Source organism: Cetorhinus maximus, chromosome 16 (genome assembly GCF_964194155.1).
Source record: "Cetorhinus maximus chromosome 16, sCetMax3.hap1.1, whole genome shotgun sequence".
Taxonomy (NCBI): Eukaryota; Metazoa; Chordata; class Chondrichthyes; order Lamniformes; family Cetorhinidae; genus Cetorhinus; species Cetorhinus maximus.
This window is the reverse complement of record NC_135894.1, coordinates 77,696,627-77,717,343: the sequence shown is the minus strand read 5'-3', so window position 1 is coordinate 77,717,343 and position 20,717 is coordinate 77,696,627.

Sequence of the window (20,717 nt, the reverse complement as noted above, 5' to 3'; positions counted from 1 at the left end):
TAAACTGCCTGACCCGTAGTTGCTGGGTTTATCCTTACGCCATTTTTTGAACAAGCGTGTAGCATTTGCAATTCTCCAGCCCTCTGCCATCAACCCTGTATATAAGGAGGATGAGAAAATGGTTTCCATTGCCTCTGCAATTTCCACCCTTACTTTCCTAAGTGTCCTTGGATGCATCTCATTCGATCCTCATGCCTAATCAACTTTAAGTACAGCCAGCCTATCTAATATCTCATCTTCATCATTTTTTAATCCATCACGTATCTCAACTAACTCCTCTTTCACCATTACTGGGGCAACATCTTCTTCCTTGATAAAGACAGATGTAAAGTATTCATTTTGTACCCCAGCCATGCCTTTTGCCTCCATGCATCAATCTCTTCTAGGTCCCTATCAGCCCCACTCCTCCTCTTACTAATCTTTTACTATTTATATGCCTCTGGAAGACTTTTAGATTCCCTTTTATGTTAGTTGCCAGTCTCTTCTCATGTTCTGTCTTTGCTTCTCTTTGTTTTTTCAATTCCCCTCTGAACCTTCTATATTGGGCCAGATTATCAATTGGAAATGTCCACCTGACATCTGTCATATGCACCCTTTTTCTGTTTTATCTTACTCTCTATCTCCTTCGTCACCCAGGGAACTCTGGATTTGTTTGCCCTACTTTTCCCTGTCATGAGAATGTACCTTGACTGTATTCGAACTATCTCCTCTTTAGTAAGGGGCACATGAGGAGACAGGCGACTACACCGGAGTGAGACAGCGACCGAGTGAGTAGTGAATTAGACTCATGTGGGAATTCGGTGCAAGGTGGGAGGAGGTGTGGTAAGCATAGGAATTATTCTAAATTGGGAACAGGAGCAGCTCAGCAGAAAGGGACCTGGGTGTAATCCTCACCTTCAGAGCTGAGTTCAAAAAAAAAAGGAAAAAAATCGAATAGTGTTGTTACAGGAAAACCGAAAGTTCATTGGTTGGCAAGAAACTGCTGTTAGGGAGGTGTCTTTAAATAGCTGTAAATTAGAAAAGCATATTGCTTTTAAAGAAGTAGCTACTTGGAATTGAGTAAGAAACACTAGGAATTATAGGAAATCAGGGCCAGTAACGTAAAGTAATATGAGTAAACCAAAGTAAAATTAATGTAAGGGAAGTAAAGTTAAAACATGGCAAGGCAGCTCAGTCATGTGGAATGCATGTCTGGCAATATGTGGGAAGTCTAGGTGACCACATGTGCAGGGAGTGCTGCCAGCTGCAGAAACTTAAGCTGCGGGTTTCGGAGCTTAAGTGGCGGCTGGAGTCACTGTGGCACATTCGCAAAGCTGAGAGCTGTATGGATAGCACGTTCAGAGACGAGGTCACACTGGAGGTTAGGATCATGGAAACAGAACAAAAATGGGTGACTGCCATGCAGTCCAAGAGAACCAGTCAAGTAGTGCAGAAGTCTCCTGGGATCCGTTCACTAATCAGTTTTCCGTTTTGGATTCTGGTGAGGGTGTGGTTCCTCAGAGGAATGCAGTCAGAGCTAAGTTTGTGGCACCATGAGCAGCTCGGCTGTATAGGAGGGGAGGAAGAAGAAAGGAAGAGCAATAGTGATAGGGTATTCATTAATTATTAGGAACAGACAGGCATTTCTGCGGCCATAAACGTGACTCCAGGATGATATGTTGCCTCCCTGATGCCAGGGTCAAGGATGTCACCATTCATCTGGGGGAGGGTGAACAGCCAGAGGTCGTGGTCACATTGGTACCAATGACTTGGGTAGGAAGGGAGATGTGGTCCTGCAGACAGAATTTAGGGAGCTAGGTAGAAAATTGGCAAGCAGGACCTAAAAAGTAGTAATCCCCAGATTGCTCCCAGTGCCGTGGGCCAGTGAGTACAGAAATAGGTTGAATGGCTGGCTGGAAAGATGGTGCAGGAGGGAGGGTTTTAGATTCCTTGGACTCTGGGGCTGGCTCTGGGGAAGATGGCAGCTGTACAAGCCGGACAAGTTGTGCCTAAACAGAGCCCTTGCAGCGCATTTTGCCAGTGTTGTTGGGGGGTGTAATGACTTGATGTACTGGACAGGTTTCAACAAGAAACAGAAAAACTTTATTACTGAGAGAAAACAAAAACAAAAATTGCTGGAAAACTCAGCAGGTCTGACAGCATCTGTGGAGAGAGAGACAGAGTTAACGTTTCGAGTCTATATGACTCTTCTTCAGAGGATGAAGTGGCATACAGAATCGAAACATTAACTCTGTCTTTCTCTCCACAGATGCTGTCAAACCTGCTGAGTTTTTCTAGCAATTTTTGTTTTTGTTTCAGATTTCCAACATCCACAGTATTTTATTTTAATTACTGAGAGCTTTTTAGATGCTACATGCTCGATCAAGCCGGCCCCACCACCGCCATCGAATTACTCACGTTTAGAGCTCATTGGTCAGAGCCTTCAAGAACACCACGTGACCCCTGATAGACAGCAGGAGAGGCTATACCTTCACTTACTACAGGAGGACTTAAAACTAACTTGGCAGAGGTGTGGGAACCAGGGGAGAATATTCGAGAGTAATACCAAGATGCACAAGATACTGGGAGAGACAGATAGTAGCAGAATAGAGAATGGTAAGTTAATAGGCTCAGTTGGAGTAAGGGAGAAAGTAAGGAAATCTAAATCAGGGTTATACTGCATGTATGTGAATGCGCGGAATATAGTAAATAAGATTGATGAGTTACAAGCGCAGATTGCCATGCAGAATCATGATGTTGTGGCAATGATAGAGACCTGACTCAAGGAATGGTAGGGCTGGGTGTTAAATATTCCTGGGTACAGGGTGTTCAGGAAAGATAGGGCAGGAAGAAAAGAAGGGGTGGCTGTATTAGTTAAGGGGAACATTGCAGTGATGGAGAAAGAGGATATCTTAGAGGGTTCAAGGACAGGATCAGTTTGGCTAGAACTCTGGAACAAAAACGGTGCAATTACATTGCTTGGTGCAGTCTAGAGATCACCAACTAGTGGGAAGCATGTAGAGGAACAAATCTGCAGGGAAATTACAGAGAGGTGCAAACATTATAAAGCAGTTTTAATGGGAGACTTTAATTACCCAAATATAGACTGGGATAGTGGTAGTGTGAAGGGTAGAGAGGGGAAAGAGTTCCTAGAGTGTGTTCAGGAGAATTTCCTACAGCAGCATGTGTCCAATCCAACAAGAAAGGAGGCGCTGCTAGACCTGGTTCTTGGGAATGAGGTGGGCCAAGTAGATCAAGTGTCAGTGGGGGAGCATTTAGGAGACAGTGATCATTGTATCATACAGTTTAGATTGGCGATAGAAAAGGACAATGGGCAATCCAGGATAAGAATAATTAACTGGGGGAGAGCTGAATTCAACAGGACAAGAACTGTTCTGGGCCGGACAGACTGGAATCAAAGATTGGCGGGAGAAACAGCTGAACAATGGGTTGCCTTCAAGGAGGAGATGGTTTGGGCACAATCAAGATATATTCCCTCAAAAGGGAAGGGTAGGGAAAACAAATCCAGAACTCCCTGGATGAAAAATGAGATAGGAATCAAAATAAAGAAGAAAAAGTGTGCTTAAGACAGGCGTCAGGTAAAAAATACAATTGAGAACCAAGCTGAATACAGAAGGTTCAGAGGAGAGGTGAAGAAGCAAACAATAGAAGCAAAGAAGGGCTATGAGAAAAGACTGGCAGCCAACATAAAGGGAAATATCAAAGTCTTCTATAGGCGCATAAGTAGTAAAAGGGTGGTAAAAGGAGTGAGGTTGATTAGGGACCAATAAGGGTCCACATGGAGGCAGGGGGCATGGCTGAGGTGTTAGATGAATATTTTGCATCTGTCTTTACCAAGGAAGCAGATGTTACCCAGGCCATGAGGAGGAAACTCTGTCACTAGAAGGATTCAGAATTGATAAAGAGGAGGTATTGGATAAACAGCTAGTACTTAAAAGTTGACAAGGCACCAGGGCTGGAAGAGATGCATCCAAGAATATTGAAGGAAGTGAGAGTGGAGCAGTGAGCAGGGGCACTGGCCATAATCTTTCAGTCTTCCCTAGACTCAGGGGAGTTGCCAGAGGACTGGAGAATTGCAAACATGAACCCTTGTTCACAAAAGGTTGTAGGATAAGCCTAGCAATTACAGACCAGTCAGTTTACCTTCAGTGGTGGGGAAGCTTCTAGAAACAATTATTCGGGATAGAATTAATAGTCACATGGCAAAATGTGGGTTGATTAGGAAGAGCCAGCATGGATTTCTTAAGGGAAAATTGTGTTTAACTAACTTGCTGGATTTTTTGAAGAGGTAACAGAGAGGGTGGATGAGAGTAATGCTATTGATGTGGTGTACATTGACTTCCAAAAGGCATTCAATACAGTGCCACACAACAGACTTGAGGAAAGTTAAAGTTCATGGAATAAAAGGGACAGTAGCAATGTAGATACAAAATTGGCTGAGTAATAGGAAATAGCAAGTAATAGTTAGTGGATATTTTTCAGGTTGGAGGAAGGTTTGTAGTGAAGTTCCTCAAGGGTCGGTATTGGGGCCCTTGTTTTTCCTGATATATATTAATGATCTAGATCTTGGTGTGTAGGAGACAATTTCAAAGTTTGAGGATGATACAAAACTTGGAAGTATTGTAAACTGTGAGGAGGACAGTGTAGAACTTCAGAAGGACATAGACAAGTTGATGGAGTGGGCGGATAGGTGACAGATGAAGTTCAATGCAGATAAGTGTAAAGTGATTCATTTTGGTAGAAAGAACATGGAGAGACAGTATAACATAATTCTAAAGGGTTTGCAAGAACAGAGGGACCTGGGTGTATATGTGCATAAGTCATTAAAAGTGGCAGGACAAGTGAAGAGAGCAGTTAATAAAGCATACAGTATCCTAGGCTTTATTAACAGGGGAATAGAGGACAATAGCAAGGAGGTTATGCTGAGGATACTAGTTAGACCTCAGTTGGAGTTTTGTGTACAGTTCTGGGTGCCACACTTTAGGGAGGATATGAACGCATTGGAGAGAGTGCAAAAGAAGTTTACAAAAATGGTTCCGGGATGAGAAACTTCAGTTGTGAGATAGATTGGAGAAGTTGGAACTGTTTTTCTTGGAGAGGAGAAGGCTAAGAGGAGATTTGATAGAGGTGTTCAAAATCTTGAGGGGGCTGGACAGAGTAGATACTCTGCTTGTAAAATAATCGAGAACGAGGGGGCACAGGTTTAAAGTGATTTGCAAAAGAAGCAAATGTGATGTGAGAAAAAAACCTTTTCACACAGTGAGAGGTTCGGGTCTAGAGTGCACGTCCTGAAACTGTGGTGGTGGCAGGTTCAATCGAGGCATTCAAGAGGGCATTAGATGACTATTTAAATAGAGACAATGTGCAGAGTTATGGGGAAAATGGCACTGAGTCATAATGTTCATTCGGAGAGCTGGTGCAGACATAAAGGGCCGAATGGCCTGCTCCTGTACTGTAATTATTTGGTGATTCTGTGTTTCTGTAAAGGCAGCTCATTTTCAGTTACAGTTTTGCCTGCTGATATTTGATTCCAATTTACCTGAGCCAGGTCCGTTCCCATCCCATTGAAGTTTGCCCACTCCCAAATTAATTATTCTTGCTCTGGATTATTCCTGGTCAGTTTCTATTACCAACTTAAACCTTATGGCCAGAACTTTTCGCTCGTCAGGTGGGTGCGCACCCGCCCTGAACGAGTGTAAAATGACACGCGATGGCATCAGGCAAGTGTCCCAACATCATCGCCCACTCGCACGATATTTCGGTCGGCGGGCGCGCATAGGAGTCGCCAGCGCTCCCGTCGACAATTAACAGGCCTATTGAGGCCATTAAAGCACCAATTGAATTAGATTTTTTTGCTGCCCGTCCAACCTTACAGTTGGCGGGCAGGCGAAAAGGCCAAGCGGCCTTTGGATTTTTTAGGAAACCTCATCCACGGGAGGGATGAGCTTTCCAACAGCTATTAAAAATTAAATAAAAATGTTAACATTTCATTTATAACATGTCCCCGCTCATGCGAAGGAGTCACATGAGGGGACATGTTTTTTTTAACAAGTCTTTATTTTTAATTTTTTAAATCTTCATCTCCCTGAGGCAGCTCTGTGCTTTCCCTGCACGCACCCGCACGCATGTACGAAGTTTCCCGCTCACCCTCCTCCCCCCACCAAACGCAGGCAGCGCTGAGCGCTGCAGCACACGCTTCACACTGGGCAGGCCTCAATTGGTCCACCAGCGTGGGTCACGGCCCGATTGCGGATGGCAGCCGACTTCCCGATCGCTCCCACTCTCCCCTGTCGAGCCTGTCCAACAAGGGCAAAATCCTGGCCTATGATAAAATGAGCACTGTGCACTTAAATGTTACCCTGCCTATCCATCCAACTGCTACCGACCATCACAATATTCTCTTGGCCAAAATTGTGAAGTTAAAGACACCACAAAAACAATTCCATTACAGCTTTATCTCACAACACTTCTAATAATGTATACAAAACTGAACTACGTGCCCAAGTGCATTTCCTTAGTGCCTGCCTTGGAGTGCCTTTGCCTGTCCTCGGTCTCCTACACAGTACTACCTCTATTGCTGCAGCATGGCTGGCGGAAGGCTGCTGGCTTTCACTCGGGGTGACTACAGATGGCTTTGCAGGTTGACCTTGAGCAGCTCTGCACCTCAAAGGCCCAGCTTCAGACTGCACCAGCTGAGCATGGGCAGCAGCAGACTGGGCTGGCTTATATGCATCATCAGGGGCACTGAGAGTGGCAATGGTGGGAGCACAAAAGCTGCCATACCCAGAGAGGAAGACAGGCTTGGGCTCCTCAGTGCCACTCCCACTGCCCTGGGGCGATGCCTCAGCAATCCTGGAGCACAGTTTGTTGAACTGCTGTGGAAGCCTGCAAGGCCCATTAATCACTGCTGTCTACAGCCATAACAGCAGCAGTTTAAGCCTGTATGGCAAGAAGCTGAGATCTCATAACTAAGTCTGAGCTTCCACGACAACCTTGAGACTTTAAGTGGCTTCTGCCAGTGCTGGAAGTTGAGACACAGCCATCAGATGTTGCATCAAGGCTGGGATTGCAAGCATTGATATGGAGTTGGCCACCAATTCCATGCTGGAAAGGATTTGCTCCAAGCTCTGCTTGAGGCCCTTGTGCCAATTTGGAGCTAAACTGTAAGATGCTCTTTGACAGTGCCAACAGGCTTTGAGGCAGCTCTGCCAATGCGCCAAACATTACTGTATGTATGCCAATAGTCTTTTCCTATATTCCATCGAAGAACCCTTCTGCAACCTCACCCTCTGGGAGCTAAAACACAAGTAATTCTTTTCACCCTGGCTTGGTTGTAGCCCACTCATGCCCACCCAGTGACTCACCAAGTGCTGATACTGCCTCCTTACAACACTCTGTGCCAGTATCTGAGCTGGTAGCTGCAAGTGTCAGATCAAGTGACAGTTGTTACAATTATGAGGTTTATAAAGTTGTTATGTTTTGCGGCTGAGTTTTTAATTTAGGGTAAAAATGAAGGGGGGGCATGTGACCTGTTCTGAAGTCAGCCTTAGAGCAGACCTGAGTGGAGTGGTTGTTAAAGATTATAAAGAGGCTTGGGTTGTTTTGCTGGAAATAAGGTGTTCATACTTGGAACAATGGCAGCAGAATCTTGTGGGTACAATCCTGGGAAGGTGTTGGGAATGTTGGGTTATAAGCAGTTATACTTCAAATTGTCCAATTACTTCCCAGATAAAGGAGAGTTGAGGTTTCAAGGATAGCTGATCAGCATTTCTACCTGGATACAAGGCCCATGTGATTCATAATTCCATGGAGATGGGCTTTAAAAGGAGAAGGGGGAAGGGTTTCTAAGATACCCCTGAAAACTCATAGACATAGGCAATCCACCAGGATCTGGGAGAAAGAGAGAGGTCTGCTAGAGGTAAAAAGTCTTTATGGTTCACTGTGTAGGAATGTGGGTGAGAGGTTGCACTTGAATTGAAAGATCAATTTTGTGAAGGTGTGAAACAAGGCTGGAAGATTTGCATAGCTTGTCCTAGTGGGTGAATCTCCAGGAAAAACCCTCACTGTGAAAGACAGGTCTGGAGTTGAAAGTTCAAATTGGGAAAGGAAAAGAATGGAAGTAAATCCTTGGGATCTAAGAATTACTTTGGACTGTGTCCAGGCAAATCAAATGACTACTTAAGGGACAGTGTAAAGTATACCTGTGAAGTCTGTTTTTCTGGTTGTGTTATAAGTAAAATAGGAAAGTTCTGTTCTGTAGTTTAAAGTATAAGTTGCTTACAAAAGTAGTGTTTAGTAATAAGTGCTTTTAGTTTGTTGTTACAGTAATGCCTTAAAATGTGAAATCTTGACATGTCATCCTTTCAGCCATCAGCTGGAAGTTCAAATTTCTTCTTCTTAAAGTTATCGGTCTCAATATTGCATTGCAATACAATGATTTTTCATCAGACTTGTGCTCTTGCTTGCACCCTTTGTAGTGAGGCTGCACTGACTCTGCAGTTATTGGTGTTAGCCATGACCTTATCCAATGATGCAGCAGGCTCAAGGGGCCAAGTGGCCAACTCATGCTCCTAATTCATATGAAGACATAAATACAGAAGGGGAGCATCAGGGTGAGGAGAGCTAGGGGTTGGTGGAAAACAAGAGATACAGGGTCACAACGTCTGCAGCTTCCATTTCATGCCAGATAGCGAGATGAGGGTAAAGGGGGATTTGAAAAGGCACAAAAGACAGGTACATACCATCATCCCAGATATCCTCAGCAACACGGGTTTCAACGACCTCAGTTACTGCCTGACCAATAATTTGCAGCGATGTCTACTCCAAGGGCTCAGGCGATGCAAACATACCTGTCCCCCATCAATTCTCTGCTGCTACCTCCTGTTCTGTGCAACCTCACCCTTCAAGAGAGAGGGAGGCATGTCGGTGAGTGTGTTGCAATGTGTTTGGGTGACGTGCCTGTCATACTTGAATGGCTGCAAGTATAAGGAAGCTTTGAGATGTGAGTGTTAGGCATGGAGCAGTGCTAAGTGTGGGAGTGTGTATTGGAGCATTTGAATATTAGGCATGAACTCTGATTGCAAGAGATTGCTGAGAGATGAGTAATGGAGATGTGCTGCACTGAGTAATCTGTAAGGTTGGCATTATGGTGGATCAGAGCTACATTCACTGACCTTGACCACATGTGTAGTCAGTGAGCTTTTTCTGCAGCTACTTCCTTGATGCCACGCTGTTTTAATTGCCTTCTATGCCTAGCTGCTCCCATTCCCTTACGCAGTGTTTATCTGGAGGGCTCCTGGTCCCCTGCATGAAAATGACGTCATTCCTCTTTTACACTTCATGGGCTTAGATCTCCAGCTCTGCTTCAGAGAACCTGGGAATCCTTTCTCTAGCCTCCTGCTCCATTAGTTTCCTGATTCCTTCTCTGAAACAGAACCATCAGCAGCTGCAGCCAGAATGCATCTCCCGTTTAAAAGGTTCAGGCCGTCTTTAAGAAGTGCAGGCTAGCCATACAGTCACCTAAGCCCCCTGTTGGGCCTTCAGCCAGTCAGCAGCGCATTTAGCACTGAGCTGCATCACAATTATGCTGCCCGCAACCCTTGACTATGTGTGGGGCCTTTGAGCATTACAAAATCCACAACCAGAAACCGGCACTATCGAATTTTTAGCCCCTTATTTTCTTCCATGCATTTCTATGTTCTTTGCTGTGTGTACACACGCTAGACAAACCTGAACTTTACATACAGTTGATAAAATACTGTTTAATTTCATTCATGAGGTTATATAAGCATCAAGCTTTTATGTATTTGTGAATTGTAATGTAATAAGCCCAACACAATATTCCCCGAGTGTGCTTGGGGGAAGACAGAATTTCTTGCGGCTTTTCCTTTCACTTACGTTATAGTCTACTTGTTCTGATAGCAGCTATTGAGGTTTATTTTCTGTTTATATTATCGCAATTCCAGGGCAAATCACAACATTCAGGCTTGAGGTTATCTTGCCTGTTGGTTCTTGCAGAAGTGATAAGTGCCACATTTAACATAACTTCCCATTATTTTGAAATTGGTTTTGTTTAAGAACGCTGTGAAAAACGTATCTGAATCATTTCTCATTGAGTGTTGATGCTAGATACTGGAATTGAGCTCTGAATGTGTGGCAGGAATTAAACTATTTTGGATTATTTGTAAATGTCCAAGTAGAGCTCACTTCAAGTGAATACAGAAGTGGAAAAATCTAGTGTAGGGGCAAAAAAAAAGACCACGAAACATAACAACATTCTATGATGCCCTTCATTTACTTATGATTATACTGGATAATCTTAAATTGTTTCCATTAAAATTAACTTCAGAATTGACTGCAATTCCTAAGCGCACTCTCCTTAAAAATTGGACTTAGCGTTATCCATGTCCTAATCTTCCTGGCGTTAACTGGTTTCCAAGACACAATGAAAATGTTCTGACATATACCCTTCTCAAATGATTCCTTATAGACCTCGAAATGTTTTTCATTATAGCCAACCATTTTTTTGAATTTTTAATTGCTTACATTTCTTGATAATCACTGTTGACTTCCACTTCCATCAAATTCTCTGAGGAATTCACTGACAGCCTGGTTACAGAATTATAGATAGTCCTTTTGCCATGAATAGTGAGAAGCTCAGATTACTTAAATTTGAATTATATCTTTTTCTCCTTAAAAGGCCCTAGTTTTTCCTTAGTGCTTTGTCTTCTATAAACTGATCCTCTTTTCCCCATTTATCTACTACTGCTAATTTAAGAAAAAAATTCAATTTGCTTTATGTATTACTAGATCGCCTGTGATGTCACTCATAATGAGTCAGACTTATACTGTTGCAAACATGCCTCACTATCTTTCTCTCACAATTAGACAATAAACCAGCAGCACCTATTAAAAACAACTATTCTTTTCACTAACAAGCAAGGTTGAGAAACCTGTCCATCATCTCCAACTAAAATACAAGAAGTTCCAGCTACAATGACATTTACATTACTTTAAGCAGGTTACTCCACTTTAGTCACCTTATTTTCTGAATACAGATTTGAACCTTAATATTTAACCTAACAGGTCTTTAATTTTTCCTGTGTGTTTAGGGCCATGTTTGGGGTGGGGTGAATTATTTGGGGGTTCTTCTGCTGGCCCATCATATCTTTGGCCAAAGGCTTGCAGAAACCCTATAAAATGAGTATAAATGTAATTTAGTGCAACATGTAGTCTTGTAGGAATCTAACTCCCTTGAAGGGCAAAAGACATTTAATTAGACGCCTCTCATGCGGAAATATAAGAATACATTTGTACTTGAATTAAATGGTTTGGTAACCTTCCTCAGATAATAGACCAAACATAGGGCCTTTTCTTTGCTGCCACTTCAGTTACACACCAGGGGCAGCAAACTTTGTGTTGAATCAAAGGTTGCCTGCCTGTTTAAACTGCCCCAAGCATCTGCCTTCAGCAGCAGCAGGCATTTTGAACCTCACAGGGAGGTGGTGGCATATTGGTAATGTCACTAGACTGGTAATCCAGAGGCCCAGGCTAATCCTCTAGTGGCATGGGTTCAAACCCCACTGTGGCAGCTGGTGGAATTTAAATTCACTTAATAAATAAAATCTGGAATTAAAAGCTAGTGTAGTGCTACCGCCTGCCTGTGAGGTTTAAATTGCCTGCTGCTGTTGCTGAAGGCAGGTGCTTGGAAACAGGCAGGCAACCTTTGATTCAACACAAAGTTTGCTGCCCCTGGTGTGTAGCTGAAGTGGCAGCAAGGAAAATCCTGCCTCCCTATGTTTGGTCTATTATCTGAGGGAGGATACCAAACCATTTAATTCAAGTACAAATGTATTATATTTCCGCATGAGAGACATCTAATTGAATGTCTTTTGCCCTCCAGGGGAGTTAGATTCCTACAAGACTACAGCTCCAACAACACTCAAGAAGTTCAACACCATCCAGGGCAAAGCAGCCCACTTGATTGGCACCCCATCCACAAACATACACTCCTTCGACGCACAGTGGCAGCAGTGTGTACCATCTACAAGATGCACTGCAGCAACTCATCAAGGCTGCTTCGACAGCACCTTCCAAACCCGTGACCTCTACCACCGAGAAGGACAAGGGCAGCAGATGCATGGAAACCACACCACCTGCAAGTTCCCCTCCAATTCACACACCATCCTGACTTGGAACTCACCAGATCTAGTAACTAAATTGCGCATCTCACAGGCGAAAGAATAAAAATACATTTGTACTTAAATACATATGTACTTCCTTCACTGTCACTGGGTCAAAACATTGGAACTCCCTTCCTATCAGCACTGTGGGTGTTCCCACACCACATGGACTGCAGCGGTTCAAGAAGGTGGCTCACCACCACTTTTTCAATGTCAATTAGAGATGGACAATAAATGCTGGCCCAGCCAGCAATGCCCACATGCCATGAAGGAATTGGAAAAACATCCTCTCCCTGTCCAAGCCAGTAGTGAGCTCCTAGGAATAGATGGAAATACTGCCAGGAAATTTCCCTCAGATCCCTGGATTGGTAGCAAATCAGCTTGGTAAGTGCAAAGTCCACCTTGCCAACTTATTACCAATAATCCTGTCAAGGATCCTGCTGTATTTTGGAGTTTAGTATACCAAAACACGCTGGACCATTTTCTGAGTGAACCTGTTTTTAGCTGCAAATATCCTATGACCGAAAAAGATGAAACTCATGATATGCCATTGACAGAAGTTATTAATTTTAACCACATCATTCCTTCCCTTTGGATTCAATAATTGCTCAGAAAGCAATGTCACTTTGTCCCTGTGTCAGCTCATCAACTGCTGAAACCCTCACCCATGCCTTCATTATCTCTAGAATTGACTATTCCAACACACTCCTGGCTGGTCTCCCACAATCTACCCTCTGTAACCTTGAGGTCATCCAAAACTCTGCTACCCAAGTCTTAACCTGACCAAGCCCCATTCCCCATTACCCCTGTGCTTACTGACCTACATTGGCTCCCGTTAAGCAATGTTTTGATTTTAAAATTCTCACCCTTGTTTTCAAACCCCTCCGTGGACTTGCCCCTCCCTATCTCTGTAATCTCCTGCAACCTACAACCCCTCCAAGATACCGTGCTCCTCTAATTATGTCCTCTTGTACATTCCCAATCATAATTGTTCCACCACTGGTGGCAGTGTCTTCAGTTGCCTCCTGAGTTCTGGAATTTCATTCTACACCTCTCTGCCTCTTTACCTCACTTTCCTCCTTTCAGACACTTCTTAAAACCTACCTCTTTGACCAAGCTTTTGGTCATCTGACCTAATATCTTCTTTAGGAGCTCAGGGTCATACTTTGCTTTATAATGCTCCTGTGAAGCACCTTGGGATGTTTCATTACGTCAAAGATATGAATATAAACTGTTGCTCAATATTTGCAATTGCTGTTAATGCTGCTGGAATTTTTGCATAAAGCCTCTATGGGTTGAATTTGGCTATCATAAGGACACACTGAAACTGATGACAACTTCAGGAGTGCACAAAATATTGCAGAAATACGGAAGTTTCTGACAGTGATTCTACCCACCACCAGTGGGTGAGCTGTTGTGGGAGTCCCAGAGTGTGATCCCTGAGCAATCAGTGAAATAGACGAGAACTTCAACTCATACGTTGTTAGTCTCACTGTAAAAACCCTTGAAAAAGTTACTCCTTGTGGAAAGAGGTATACCTGTATTTTTAACTATGTACTAACTTCATTAGTATTGTTAAACACCCTCACTGGCCCTGAGAAGCTAATTTTATACCTGTGGAATGTAAATTTCTCCATTGCAATATGTATTTTTAAAATAACATTTTTAAAGGTTTGCTTACATTGATGTTTTAGCTTCTATCTAAATCCAATCATTATCATTTATTTTAAAAGGGAAGGATAATTTTAACTTCCACAAATGAAAACAAAATATACTGAAAGTACTCAGCAGGACAGGCAGCATTTATGGTTTGCTGTCTATGAGAATACTTCAATGTGATTGGCTGCTTACCCTGCTTGCTGACATCACTGCTGCTGCAAGGTGAGATTTGGTGCCAGATTTAAACTTACATAGGGAAATGGGAGTCAATGCCACAGAGATCACTGGATCTTTGCAGGCAGCTTTCTTTAAGGTCAGTGGCAAGTGTCACTGCTTTGTTTGTTTGTTCCTGGTTCTCTGCATGGAATCTGCACTGACGTTAGTTCAGTGTCAAAAGCTTCAAATCTGGAGCATCCCTTTCCTACTCGGGCTCGTGGTGTTTCCTCCCTCTTCCAATTTGCAACGTATGTTCTGCCCATTTTTGCGGCATTCCACTCAGACTTCAGTTTCAATGCTTTTCACTGATGTGCGCCTTTGTTTGCTTTTTCTTCAGCAGACAGATTAACTATTTTGAACTCTTTTATATATATAAATATATATTTCTTATATCCCAGGAATGTTTCCTCCTTGCATGTTTGAGAAAGCGATCTATCTCAGCACTTCTCAAGTCTATGGGTGGAATTTTACGCAGGCAGGATTTTAAGGTCCCACTGAAGCCTATGGGCTTTTGAACAGCACACGCACTTTACGCACCCCCCCCACCTCCTCTGTGATGGGGCCGTAAAATTCTGCCCTATGTTCTGTACATAGTTTTGCCACATAAAGCTTCCAACAACTTTTCTTCTTTAATTCATGGATATATTTCTTTTGAGAATTGAAGTTTTACTTCAAATCATATAAAGTTGCACATTTATAAATGAAAACACATCGTTGAAGAAATTTATATAACTTATTTCCCTTTATTCATTCATGGGATGTGTGCATCACTGACAAGGCCAGTTGTTATTGCCCATCCCTAATTGCCCTTGAGAAGGTGGTGGTGAGCCATCTTCTTGAACCGCTGCAGGTACACCCACAGTGCTGTTAGGAAGGGTGTTCCAGGATTTTGACCCAGTAAAAATTGTCGTGTCTGTTATAATGATATAAAGGCACGAGTCACTCCTAAGGGATTGTGGAAACATGTTGTGGATTACTTTATTAATCCTAGGCACATGGACACAAAGTTTGAGGACATCAGATCTGGAGAGTTGTGTGTCTGTGTTCTGCTCCAGGCCAAATTGAAATTGAGGCTGGATCACATGACACACTTCCCTTAAAGTGATGGCATGCTGCTACCTCTTAAACGCATATTACAACAACAGTGAACAAGTGACAGAACAGTTCCAAGTCAGGATGATGTGTGACTTGGAGGGGATCTTGCAGGTGCTGGTTTTTCCATGTCATGGCTGTCATCTCCTTCTAGGTGGTAGAGGTCCATAGGTTTTGGGGGTACTCTTGAAGAAGCCTTGGTGAGTTGCTGCAGGGCATCTTTTAGATAGTACATACACACATTGCTGCCTCTGTGTGCCCATGTTTGAGCAAGTGTATGTTTAAGGTAGTGGATGGGGTGCCAATCAAGCAGATGATCTTGTTCTGGATGGTGTCAAGCTTCTTGAGAGTTGTTGGAGCAGCATCCATCCAGGAAGGTGGAGAGTATTCCATCCCAATCCTGACTTGGGGACGACTAGATGGGATGTGTCTTCGCCGTGCATGGTCTCTAGGTCACTGTTCAGTTTTATTATTCTTATACTTCTTGATGGTGATTTGATACAACTGAGTGGCTTGCTAGGCCATTTTGGAGAGCAGCTAAGAGTCAACCGCATTGTTGTGGGTCTGGAGCCATATGTAGGCCAGACCAGGTAAGGACAACAGATTTCCTTCTGTAAAGGACATTAGTGAACCAGATGGGTTTTACAGCAATCTGGTGGTTTCATATTTATCACTACTGATATTTGCCTTTTCATTCCAGATTTATTTAATTAAATTTAAACTCTCCAGCTGTCATGATGGAAATTTAACTCATTTCTCTGGATCATTAATCCAGGTCTCTAGATGATTAGTTCAGCAACATAACCACTTTACTACCGTCCCACTACAAACTAATATTCGGCATTTCATCATATTCACTGGACAAAATGGATTCTTCAATCCTTCAGTAGTTCATGTTTTCCATATCACTATAAATTAAAGATACTAGCAGTCCAAAAATAGGTAACAACCAACCTAACAGATTCCAAGTAACTTAGCAAACCTATTAATTTGTCTCAAGTCACATTTCTTACTTATTCCTTAGATACTGGTACTGTACCTCCAACTATGAGAAAAAGTTTGATCAGACAGTCCAGAAATCTATAATCGTTATACTACAATTGATTTCCCCTGATATTGTAACAATATTAATCTCTAGCATTTGCTTCTTAAGCAGGGAAATATAAATCAATTTTGAAGTTGTGAACTGTTGAACTGAGGCTGATCCAACATCAATGATCAGTTTCAGGAAGAAGTAATCAGCTGTGAAATGACAACATTTAATTGAAGACATGCCATTGCACATCAGTTTCTCAGTTTCAGGGATAACAGGTTCAGTTCTGCAAAAGGAAATTGGCAAAAGAACCTGAGGAGTGATGAGAAGGAAAATCTTATACAACAAGTTATTACGAACTGGAATGCACTGCCCCAAACGGCAGTGGAAGCAAATTCAACAGTAACTTTAAAAAGGAAATTGGATATATACTTGAAAAAGTAATATTTACAGGGCTGTGGGGAAAGAGCAGGGGATTGGGACTAACTTGATAACTCTGTCAAGGGGCCAGCACAGGCATGATGGACAAAATGGCTTCCTACTGTGTTGTATTATTCTCTGATTTTATCTGGGTATACATCACCTTTTTAATTGGGGTTTCTGCAGAATCAGGAGATTGACTATATCAAATGATACAGGTGTAAATATTCTGGGTCATGGGCGCTCTGATGTTTGGAGTCCTTGAGCCCATCAGCCAATTCACACAAATACTTTATGAAGTAATTGACTGCTTAATCACATATATACCTTATTGAGTCCATTGTACTTTTATCTGTACATTTAAACATTTATTTTATGACAGCACGCATTTATCTATACATTTCATTAAGCTATTGTATATATTGTCAATTTTCATTAATGACCTAGATTCAAGTGTAGGGAGCAGTATTATGAAGTTTATCATGCCGTGTTAACATGTCAACATACGAAGTAGGAGCAGGAGCAGGCCACTCGGCCCCTTGAACCTAGTCCATTGAAGATAGCTGCAGACTGCAGGAGGACATAAACAGGATGGAGAAATAGACTGAAGCACATCAGATGGAATTCAGTGTGGGGAAGTATGAGGTGATGCACTTTGGGAGAACTAATTTGGAATGACATTATACTACAAAGGGCCCAAAAGTGCAGATGAGCAGAGAGGCCTTTGTGTCCAACTATACAAATTCTCAAAGATGGCCTGACAAGTTGATAAAGTAGTTTAAAAAAAGGTGGTTAAAAGGAGGTTACTTGGGTTTATAAGTAGGGGAATATAATATAAAAGCAAAGAGATCATGATAAAACTTTGTAAATCACTGACTAGCTGAAGACATTGTGGACAATACTGGGCACTACACTTCAGGAAAGGTGTAAAGCCTTTGAGGCAGCACAGTGGAGGTTTATCAGGATGTTACCAAGGATAAAGGGACTTCAGTTATAAGGAGACATTGGAAAAGTTAAGATTTTTTTTCTTGGAGCAAAGAAAGTTCAGAGGTGACCTAATAGAAGTTTTCATGATGATGAAAGATTTTGATCAAGTAGATAGGGACTCAACTTTGTTGAGTCAGTCAGTACCAGAGATCATTGATTAAAATCATTGTTTCACTCAGTTGTCAGGAGTTGGGACCTTCTACCTGATAAGCTGATGTCATAAATCATTTTAAAAGGGAGTTGGACAGGATGAGGAACTTACAGGGTTACAGAGAAAAAGCGGGTGGAGGGGACGTGACTAAGCATGACTGCTCTTTCAAAGAGTCATCACAGACACAACTGGTTGAAAGGCCTCCTCCTGTACTCAAAGTTTCTATGATTCTATGATCTTGATTGCACAGTATATATCAGAGGAATTCATTGAAACATTTGGGTTTCTTGGCATGAATACATATGAACATAAGAACATACGAATTAGGAGCAGGAGTGGACCATTCAGCCCCTTGAGCCTGCTCTGCTATTAATAATATCATGGCTGATCTGATTGTGGCCTCAAATCCATATTCTGCCTACCCCCAATAACCTTTGACTCCCCCTGTTAGTCAAGAATCTCTGCCTTAAAAATGTTCGCTAACGTCCTTTAGGGAAGGAAATCGCTGTCACGCAGAGCAATTCAGGTTAGGAGTTTGAGATCACATGTTTGCACCTGTTTCTTTTTATTATTTCATGGGATATGGGCATGACTGGCAAGTCCATTTCTATATGGCCTAAATGAGTGGCTCGCTAGCCATTTCAGTGGGCAGTACAGGCTGGGTAAAGGCAGCCATTTCCTTCCTGATGGATATTAGTGAACAGATGTACCTTTTTTCCTTGGGCCCGGAAACCGTGGAGAGGCGCAGGAAGAAACCTCTGCCTATTCATTATGATGTCAATTGGGGTTAATTTCCCTTCATAGCCAGTGGGTGAGATGCTGCACAGCTTTTATTGCAAGGATACTGGGCTGCTGATAGCTCGGCCTTCCCCAGCTCCAGGTGAGATGAAATATCTTGCTCTGATTGGCATTTGTATCTCTTTATTCCTACATGTTTCTCTGCCTTTATGGATCTGTCTGCCTTTTTCTATTACAACAATCAGTCCTGTGGTAAAAATGTTTAGACAGTTCATTGCCTACCAGTTTAAAATGAAAATTTCAAATGTTAATCTGATGTTTAAAAAAAATGCCAGTTAAGTCTGAGTGTAGAAATACCGACCAGCAAATCCAATTTCTCTCACTGTGCTGTTTGTAATTGCAAATAGTAGGGGACTGTAAGACTCACACATGCATATTTCAGCAGGCTTCATACTTCAGCCCTTCTGCGTACCTGCTCAGTAAATTGATATAAATGTACAACCAAGCCCGTAAGGGTTTAAAGGGCATTGTGCATTGGTAATAATTAATGCATTTATTTTGAAGCTTCCTTCTTAGCAACACCTTCATTAATATAGCCGAGAATTTGTCTTCATTGCTGATGCTACACAGTGTGATTTAAACCTACTACGCAATTCAAATCATGCTTTCATCGGAACATCTCAAAATCCATCCTCTTGTTCTTACATTTTTGAACTTTTTTGTTATCTTGCAAATAGGCACTGGTTTGTCCATACTATAACAACAGACCCATATGTGAATTGAGAGAAGTGCTAACACTTATGTCGAAAGCAGGACTGGCTACTATTGCCTTTTGTTATAGTTATTCCGTTATTTTAAGAAACCAAGGTGAAGAAATAAGGCCTCTGTTGCAGCACAATGTTGCAGCACAAGGTGAAAGAGAAGATTAAACTAATCAAAAAGAAGCAATTACTTGATTGCTAAGCTTAGCCTTCAAAAACCCATGTATTGTAGGAGGGTGAAAAGTCTGATTTGCTAAGTTTAGATTGCTTTTGGGCTTTAAAGACAACATGTTTCATTTGCATTGTTATGGCAAGAAAACAAAAAAAATCTCAAAATTTAGCCATAAACATAATTTGAGCAAATTTACCTCTTTTGCAAAACTATCCCATATCTCTTAAGCTCCTGATCTCAAGGCACACCTCTCCTCCATAGTTGATACTTGACAAAGAGCCAGCTGCCCAGACACTTGACTCAGACATGCTTGGCCGTAGGCTGAAGAAGATGAAGAAGAGGTCTGTTTTTGATCTAACTGTGAGTAACGTTTCTGTAGCAGTAGCAGCAGCTCCTTTAAACCAGCATGTCATATTCCCTCTGCCCTGGCTAATGATCAGTGTGAACTGGGCTCACTACCCAGTCTGAACCTAGGGCCAAAACTCCACTTCCTGGTTCTCCGACTCCTACTCAGAAACAGCAGAGCTGAAGAACCTGTGTTCAAACTGCTTGCTTGGCCTAACCAACTTGAAGGATGGCTAAGAGCTGAGGAGTTCTTTTCGACCGTTCTTCATTATAGGAGTCAAAAGTTAAGCAGTAAGAATAAAAACACCCATAGAATTTCACAGTATATGTATTATAGGAGGCTATTTTAACCTAAAACATGCATCAAGAAACTGATAGGATTGGCCAACTGTTTTACACCCCATCTAATTTCACTTTCTGTTGACTTCAGTTGGTAGTAAAACTGAGTGGGATATGAAATATATCTGATCCACTCAGTTTCCTTCCAGGTTGGTTAATGTAGTAATTGTGGTTATATTTAGTGTGCAATGTACCTTTAAGATTAATATTTATTAGGCAAGATCACATGATCTGTAGTAACCAATAGGAGAGTAGTGTGGGCTACCTCATCAGTCAGGCAGAGATGGAGTTGGAAGCACACATAGGGCAGGATTTTACTGTCGGCGAGCGGGGGCGGGGCCCACTCGCTGACGTGTAAGATGATGCGGGATGACGTCGGGCGGAACTCCCAACATCACCGCGCCCATTTAAATTTTCAGGGAGGCAGAGGTGCAGCAAAATCAGCTGCGCGCCCACCGACCTGTCAATGGCCAATTGAGGCCATTGACAGATCAATTAAAGTAATTAGTGGACCTGCCCGTCCAACCTTAAGGTTGGCGGGTCGGCCAGGAGCTCCGGCGGGAAGTAGAAAAAACATGAAACCTCATCCACCGGTGGGATGAGGTTTCATGTAGGGTTTTTA